Source organism: Sardina pilchardus, chromosome 14 (genome assembly GCF_963854185.1).
Source record: "Sardina pilchardus chromosome 14, fSarPil1.1, whole genome shotgun sequence".
Lineage (NCBI taxonomy): Eukaryota > Metazoa > Chordata > Actinopteri > Clupeiformes > Clupeidae > Sardina > Sardina pilchardus.
The window spans coordinates 15,771,048-15,780,578 of NC_085007.1; positions in this window are offsets into that span (position 1 = coordinate 15,771,048).

Sequence of the window (9,531 nt, forward strand, 5' to 3'; positions counted from 1 at the left end):
ACGGGTGGCTGTATGTGGGAACGCAAAACTCGGGTATTTTCTTACCCGGAACTCATCCTACTAGCCCCCTAGTACTACTTCTAGATGTTACCCGGGTGCGCTTAGGTGGGAACGCAGCCGGCACAGTTCTGGGTAGAGATGGGGGGCGTACCGATGACGTATAGAAATGCGCCCTTGCAGCCTGCTTGCAGTGCGAGGCAGAAAGTACAAATTGCCATGGTAACAATAAACATTGCCCTACGAGTATGAACACAGACGAGAACACCGGAGTACAGAAAACAGTGACGTTTTGTTGTGTACGTACAATAAAATCCCAGATAGCAAATAGTCATTGAATCTACGTTAAATAAACATTACCTCGTCAACACTAGAATCATTGAATCAACATAGCACTGCAACGTTGATTCTACAACATTTTGCACCCTCTATTATCATTGAACCAACGTTGAAAGTGTTACTACAAATCAATGGAATTTCAATGCTGTTTCAATGAAAATTAATATTGAAACAACGTTGAAATTACAGCCCAACTAAAGATCAACGTGATTTCAATGGTATTTCAATTGATATTAAACCACAGTAAACCAGTATTAAGCAGGCAAAATATTGGTAAATTCATATCCTGCTTTATCTACAGCCAGGATAAATTAGGCTAGCAAGAAGCTAGGATGTAGGCCATGTCTGGTTTAGGCTACACAAGCTTGCACAAATAACCATGGACAACTCCTTATCAGTTTGAAAAGCAAGTGCATTTATTCATCCACTCTTAATTCAGAAATCCACGTGTGCTGTGCTTCACTGCCATCCATTCCGTATAGCATCCCTCCATTCCCGGTTGCAGTCATCGTCCACCATCCAGCTGCAGTGAGACGGCAGAAATAGAAGAAAAAAGTGACAAGTGTTAGAGAAATGTGTTCAACTGAAACTGATGGCTATACCTTAAGTGAAACATTTTGACAGCGATAGTAAATATTTTATGTAAATCATACGAATATAATAACTTACTGAAAACGTAGGTAGGCCATGGACAACTTCTTCAGTTTGAAAGGCAAGTGCAATTTATTTATCCACTCTTCACTTAGAAATCCACGTGTGCTGTGCTTCACTGCCATCCATTCATCCATAAACCTCCCGGTTGCAGCTAGTCATCCTCCACCATCCAGCTGCAGTGAGAAGGCAGAAATAGAAGGGAAAAAGAGACAGTGTTAGAGATATGTGTTCAACTAAAACTGATGGCTACTTACAAGTGAACCTTAAGAATAATCATAGAATATATAGATTATAGAAGATGGTGTTAGCATAACTCCGTTTTTTAAGTTAGACTCACAGAGTTGCATAGTTAGCAAACACGTTAATGTTAACCAGGACATCATCTTCAGCCTAACATTTTGACCGTAACGTAGCAAATATTTTATGTAAATCATACGAATAATAACTTACAGAGAACTTAAGTAGCTGCTAGGCCTAATTAAAAACTAGACTGCCGAGTAATGTTAATAACATTATGATGATGATCTGTCGTAACAAAGTAGGCTAGCTAGCCTAATATTTAGTTAAACAAGCATGAGTCTGTTTGTAGTAAGTCGTAACGTTACTGTACAGTACGATGCAGATAAACTGTGAACATTTGATGTAGCCTAGTACAATTTCACAATGAAACATTAACGTTAGATAAATAAATGCTGCTTGCTTACCATTAGGAGCGGCGAACTTGAGAGAGTTGAACACCGTTGGTCTGACTGAACTGTTGCTCCCAATGATCTCCCGACCCGCAAACAGTTTAAAAACGTCGTCGCGCGGTCATCTATAAACCCACCACTTTTCAATCACCACATTAAGATTTCCCAGTCAATCATAAATCCACGACTTTTCAATGTCTTTTCGTGAACGCTATATCGATGCTCTATCGATTATGACAATATGAACTATAAACCAATGTTGTTTCAATGCATCTGTTATCAATGCTCTTGCACTGTCGGGTTTTTGTCAGGATTGTAATGCTGTTTCAATGTCGATTTACCATTGAGATTTCAATCTCAACCAAAATGATGATTTAGATGGAAAATCAACATCATATCAATGTCACCTTGCTATCTGGGAAAATTTAAACTGCAATCACGTTGTTGTGTTTGTTGCGGGACAGGCAGGATTATCCTTGCAAACGTGAGTAGCTTGAAGTGTTGTCGATTAGCTTGCAACTAGCTGTTTATTACAGTGGTTAGCAATTAACAGCTAATAGTTAACGTCACTGTTATTTAGCATTGTTGCTTTTTGTTTGAGTTGGGAAGGAGTCTCAGACCTCTGTGTGCTGTTTATATATTTACCAGGTGTGTCATTATTTTCTATTGATTTGTTGTGTTGGATGTTTATACCAGAGAGGGTTGAAGTAGAGCTTTGTTGTGGTCCTGGCGTTAGCTATTTTTTCTTCTATGCTAGCTCCCGCTGACTAGCGAGCTAACTGTTGTTTCATGATGTTTTGGATCTGATGTAAGTTCGCATCATCCAGGCAACACAGCACAACAACGCATTTATTTAGCGTCATCTCCCTACCCTGCAAGTGCTGACATTGCCCCACCCCCTCGCGGCTCCTACTCGGGTCTAGTGTGAACACAATTACCCGTATCTCACTCGGACATAAAGCTCATGTGGGAAACGTCCGTGTCGTGCCTCTACCCGGGTGAATATGTCCGGGTAACTTCTAGAAGTTATGTGGGAAAGGGACTATAGAGTAGCACAGAGCAAGACAGTAACATAGAGTAGCACAGAGCAAGACAGTAACACAGAGCAGCACAGAGCAACACAAGCCCCTTTCACATTCAGAAACGATACATTAGCGTTTAAGAAATAGCGGGTTCAGGGGATTTCGCAATGTGAAAGGTAGACGTGTTCTGGTCCCGGGGTTGTCTGAAGCCGGTTTCAGAGGCGAGTTATGGGAGGCGTTGCCTAGCAGCACGTCACACGCAATTTGGGAGTGAACAATGACGTTAAGCATGCCTTGGACCTCGGAGATAAACTGATAAACACAACTGTCATGCTAGTTCTACGTGGTTTAGCTTCCAAATGATGGCGGGCCACTTGTTATGTTATTTGAATGCCAAATGAGGTCCTTTTGTCTGTCGAAGTCATATTTCAGTGTGCTGAGTCCTGAACAACTTCTGCTCTGACAGTTAGCTCGTTGGCTAGTTAGCTATTATTAGGCAAACTTTCTAAAAAGACGTGCTGCTGGCAGCAGACGGTTTTGGTAACCTAGCAACAATAAACACTTGACCGAAGTGCTGAGAAAAGGAGGTTCAGGGCACTCTCAGCATAAAAAACGTGATTGTTGGACACACATATATATCTATGGACACAGCAGCTAAAGTTATCCTAGTCTCTTGTGTGTTTCCTGTATTTTAACCTCCTGCCTGGCCAAATACGTCATCAGTCACACACCCCTAATAGCGGGGTTGACCTCTGTTCCTTTCATATTCAACACGGCTCGGCTCTGATACTACCCCCCGAGACGGGTTGGATTGCCGAGGCGGGTTGACTCCCCACCCCGTGTCGTCAATGTGAAAGGAACAGCCTTAACGTTAAATTCGGCTGATTTAGCGTTAAATTCGGTGAATGTGAAAGGGGCTACAGTAGCACAGATCAAAACAGATCTATGTGATCTATTTCTCCTTTAACAGTGGGCACTGAGTAGGGCTTTCCTCTTCAATGCTGGTTTGAATGCTTGCCAAAGATCAGGCTGCTTGTGGATTTTTGGGATTGACACCTCTGGCATGAACACAAAAATACCACAGCAAATGTTGTTACTGTCAACCATGCTTTGCTGGATTGGAGGATAATAGTGATTTATATCTATGTGTGGCATGAATATGTGTGTTTGTAAAGGTGTATGTTTATGAAGGTGTGTGTGTGTGTGTGTGTGTGTTTGTGTGTGCCTGCCTGTCTGTGAGGGTGTGTGCATGTTTTGACAAGAGATTAATGTATGACAACGTCACTCAGCATGCCAGTGTGTTTGTGTTGTTAAGCCCACGCTGCACATCAGGGCGAGTGACATGGCGTCAAACTGATATTGATGCCCTGGGAGAGAGAGAGACAGAATAGAGCGCAAGCGCCCACACATACCACTGATCTGAGACCTGTCAGCCTCACATCAACTCGTGTCTCATAAACTCTCCCTCTTTCTCTCACTTTCTCCTTTTCCTTTTTGAAAATGCTCTTATTTTGACTCGTGTCAGGTTAGGCTCAAGTCAAGCCACGCGAGGACTCGAGCGGCGCCCGAAAACGCACACTTCAGATTACGCCGCCTGTCACTCAGGCGTAATTGACGCGCTGACATTAATTTTCGCTGAAACCCCGCATTCGTGGCCCAGCTTCTCTCTACGGACGGATGCGGAGTCCCAACTTTCACTGTTAATCCTTGTGCGCGAGTTTGACATAGCCTTCCTGTGAGTGCCAGTTTTTCTCCCCTCACCGAGAAAAAAGGTCCTCACTGAGAAGGCCTCCATATGCTGTTTTTCTTTCTCTCCCTCTCTCCCTTTCTTGTTTTTCCCTACTGTTAACTCTATCCCCCTTTTTGTCACATCTTTATAAAGAGAATGAGAAGAGAGAGGGAGGCGCTTCAATCCGCAGGTCTTCTCAGCACCTTTTCTCTTGCCTTGACAAAAGTGACAACCAAGAGTGTCACTCAATACACCTGAAGAATGTTCTAGAATACACATGTGTTAAAGAGGTGTCGGTTTCATCGCTTTGCTTGACTACAGTCATTAGCAGGGGGGAGAGGGTGAAGAGGTAGGGGGGAGCTATACAAGCCATTTGGTTGGTATATGACACTTGCTTGTCAGACATACACTCCTCTCTTAGTTCTAAGTTAACACATGTGCTGAGTTGAAACCACAACCTCCTCTCATTGTATGAGCTAACACAGCTAACAATACCATAAGTTAATAGATGTTTTGAGGTTAGTTGAAACTTCTGTGTTGTGCAAAGAAGAGGTTTGATTTTCAAGCCATCCATGAGGTTAGTATTTTTCGTGTTTATACCACAACTTATATGTTGTGGTACAAACACAAAAACAGCTTAAGAACTAGAAAACTGAACTGTGCTCAAGTTGCTACAGCTAGGAAGCTACAGTGCTACACTCTGGGGGCATATAGCTACCTGGGAGCTCACGGATATGCTATCAGAGTGTAGCGCTGTAGCTGCCTGGCTGCGTTAGTTGCTGGCTGTAGCAACTCGAGCTAAGTAAAACTGATTGTTTTCAGGGTTTTATTTGTGACCTAGAGAAACAGATACAACGAGGGAAAACTCACTGGATTTCTCGTTTAAGCAGGAGGTCCAACGAAGCAGGGAAACAGAGGGTGAAAAGCCATAATGAGCCATTACAGGTGACAATTCAGGAGATGAAAGCGTTGCACAAAGCAAAAAGGCAGTAACTGCCAACTGAAAAAACTGAAAAAAATTACCTTAAAGTTATCCTGCTGTCCAGCCTAAGTAGTTATAGGTGAATTATTGGACATGTGGAGGTTTTGTTACTTTACATTAACTTATTTTTATTAAAAATCAATCTTAATAACAAGTTGAATGTCATGAAAATTATAATAAAAAAAAATAGACCAAAAACGCAGTTACTGCCTTCTTGCTTTGTAGGGCAGAGCCGCTGCTCTGACATCAGATTCATGAACATGTAAAATATACAGCGTATATGAAGAGCTCTTTTCATATACGCTTTTCTAAAAAGTCATGTTATTTAATGTGTATTTCATGTAATATCAATAAAAATGTAGTTGTTTTGCTTTGATTGAGTAAAGATAAATCAACCAAACACAACCCAATTGCAGTTGCACTGAAATTACTTGGAAAACAACATTTAAAAAAAAAATGATTAATGAAAATGATTAATGAAAATTCATTAAAATGGTGGATATAGCGTTTTGGAAAAGAACTCTTCATATTCACATTCTACTGCCATACTCAAATAAATATATAAGAGAAATACACTTGTGCATTATGCATGTTGAGATATAGACATATGACAGAAAGATGCTATATTATTAAACAAACTTTCTCTCTTACTTTCTAACATAGACAATCACACACACACAAACCCTTTCTTACACACTTGCATGTAAAAACACAGAGATAAATATACACAGACAGAAAAATAACCACACATTCAACACTTCCTTTTTACTTCTCTGTGTCTCCTAACCACACACACACACAGAAACTGTCGTCCCTCCACAGGCAGGTGACAGCCGCATTCATCCCATGACACCCCCTCAGCAGGTTCCTCGCCACGTAAAACAAAAACCTGCCTGCGTGTCGTCTGGGGAGAGCGAGAGAGGAAGACAAGGCAGCCGCACGTCACGCAAAGAAAAAGAGGAGGAGAGGAGAGAAGGGACAGGAAGAAAAAAAAGGAATAACGACGACAAAAATCCTCCCATATCACCCCCCGCTAACCCCCCTCCACACCCCCGCACCCCTACCACCACTATCCCCCCCACCTCCCTATACACACACACACACACACACACACACACACACACATCATCATCTCTCTAGCTGCCAAATCATTTCCACCAAATCCTTTTTGATATGACATCACAGGGCGCCCGGCGACGGGCAGATAATCCGTGACAGTTTTATCGCCGACCCCCCTTTTATTTAGTCTGAGCTACATTCTGCCCGTCGTGTTTGCTGATACAATCTGCCAGCCAAAGCAAGCCCTGGCGGATCACACATCAAAAAGCCAAGCTTCCCATCCACCCCCTTACAACCCCCCCTCTACCCCACAGCCAACCTCCCACCCCGTCCCACTCTACCCACCCCGGGGCATGGAGGTGTCAAAAGAATATTCCTCTGTGTTGGCTGGGTGGCATGCGCCTTTAAAAACTTAATTTCATTTTTTTTCCCCCGTTTCATTTTATTTCATTTGTTTAATTTACTTTTTTCCCCCCAAGGCACACAGTCAGAGCCTGGAGTATCCCCTTCAGATCTCTCCTAGCTAATGCAGCTGACATCCTGAATGGAATGGCTAATCACTGTCTGACCCAAAAATATGCAGATAAGAGTCTTCCAGCCTTGGCGAGAATGAACACTTTTACTGGATGTCTTATTCAGGCTATCCGTGGACTTAAGGCGAGATGAAATTACATTTGGAAACACTTATCACTTGAAACGGCCGCGTTTGGACACGTCTTGATATGATTCCGACATTTAAAATATGAAAAATGACTACTGCGTCTGTCACATTCCTAATCTAACCAATCACGGGGTATGATTGATATGTCCAACATTCTCCCTCCCTCTCTCTCTCTCCCTCCCTCCCTCTCTCTCTCTCTCTCTCTCTCTCTCTTTTGCTCTATTATGTAATGCCTTGCACAGACCCTCTGAAGAGAACGCCTGTCATCGTTTTTCTGAGCAGGAACAAACTTTCCCTTGGCTTGGCTTCCCTGGCTGCTGTCAGTGTGGGTTTGCTCAGCCTCAGATTTATCCCTTCACACACACAAGCGCGGTGGAGTGTGAGGACGAGAGGAGGCCGCCATCGCCATGGCCGCCGTGGCCGCTGCTGCTGCTGCTGGCCCTTTAAGCAAAAACAAAGAGCTCATTGAGTGACTTCCCTTAACTGTCTGCATGGTGTGCATAATGACTACATTTCCCCAAGACATTACAGTGAGCACATGGACACACACACGCACAAACACGCGCACGCACACACGATGCACGCACACAGACACACATGCACAAACACGCGCACGCACACACGATGCACACACACACACACACACGATGCACGCACACACGATGCACGGACACACTCACTTACACACACACACACACACACACACACACACACACACACACACAGACACACATGCACGCACACACGATGCACGCACACACACTCACACACACACACACAGAACAAACAGAGGACACCAGGTGAGCAGCGCTGGGACCAAAGAACTGCAAAAAAGAACAAAAGAACGCAAACAAAAAAGTGAGCAGAAACAACATGAAAGTCAAGGAGAGAGAAAAAAAGGAATCTGCATGGGAAGTTGATGCTTTGTTCCTCTGAAGAATGAAGGATGAGCAGAGAGAAAAAGACACAGACAGAAGAAGAAGAAGAGAGGGAGAGCAAGAGAGAGAGAGAGAGAGAGAGAGAGAGAGGAGAAGGCAAGGATGTTCATTTTCGGCATGTCAGAAAACAAGGGAAGGGGAGAACTTGCAGCCCCCACATCCCCACACATGTAAAGTGTGTGTGTGTGTGTGTGTGTGTGTGTGTGTGTGTGTGTGTGTGCACGACACGTGCATGTCTCTGTGTGTGTGTGTGTGTGTATGTGAGAGAGAGAGAGAGAGAGAGAGAGAGAATGTGTGTGTGTGGGAGGATGCACACACACATAGGCCTACTCCATGCACTCTCTCTAGTGAGTGCAGATTTGTGAGAGAGAAAAAAACCCTGATTTATGTCTGGCAACTTTGATCTTCTAAAAGGCTTTAAGATTTACACAACAATAATTCTCCTTGGCCCCCGCTAAAATGAATGATGTGCGGGTGGCAAGATTCCAGAATAGATTTTAATAGACTGATCCTCTGAGAGACAGCGAGGAAAAGTATGTGTGTGTGTGTGTGTGTGTGTGTGTGTGTGCACATTACCTCAGAGAGAGAAGAGAAGAGAAGGGCAGAGAGGGAGAGAGAGAGAGAGAGAGAGAGAGAGAGAGATGAGAGACAGAGGGCAAGAATGAAAGTGAGAGGATGTGAGGAGAAGCTATATCATATTATAAAGTGCACCAATAGTATATGAAGGGTAAATGATAAACACAGATACAGAGCAACGTTTAATCCCACCCCAAGACTTAAATTGTGTGCTGCTGGCAATGTTTGGAGATAATATCTGGAGTAGCTGTAAAGTAAATGGAAGTCAAGGGAGTGGATGTGGATGTGGAGAAATGTTATATCTACAGGAGCTATGAGCTGATGACTGACTAGCTAAAGGTGAACATGACCTGCACGTGGATGTAAGTAGGAGGTTAAGATAAGACAAAAAAAATAAACCTGTGCTGATTTAGCAAAACACTGTAAATGTTCTTCATGTAATAATAATGTAATAAGTAATAGTAATAATAGTAATGTAATTACTATTCAAATGTAAAGTAGTATTAATAAATGTAATATTCACCCTATAGGACAATCAAGTCGAGCCCGCTGCACAGAGACCCTGAGCGAGAGAAGGTCAGGGGCAGATGGAGTCTTTGCTATGCTGCCTTTGCAGTGCGGTCTGGTTCAAGGCTCCCATCTGCAGGGTAGTGTATGCTATGCACTGTGGCAGGGGAGACGAGCGGCCGCCCAGCTCGCCTTTATGGAGGTCTGTGAAGTCTGCGAAGTCTGTGAGTGATCAACATGACAGCGGCCTTGACAAATTAGTGCTATTAGCCTTCCCCTCTCTCTCTCTCTCTCTCTCTCTCTCTCTCCCTCCTTCTCTCCCTCTCTCTCTCTCCTTCTCTCCCTCTCTCTCTCTCTCCTTCCCTCCCTCTCTCTCTC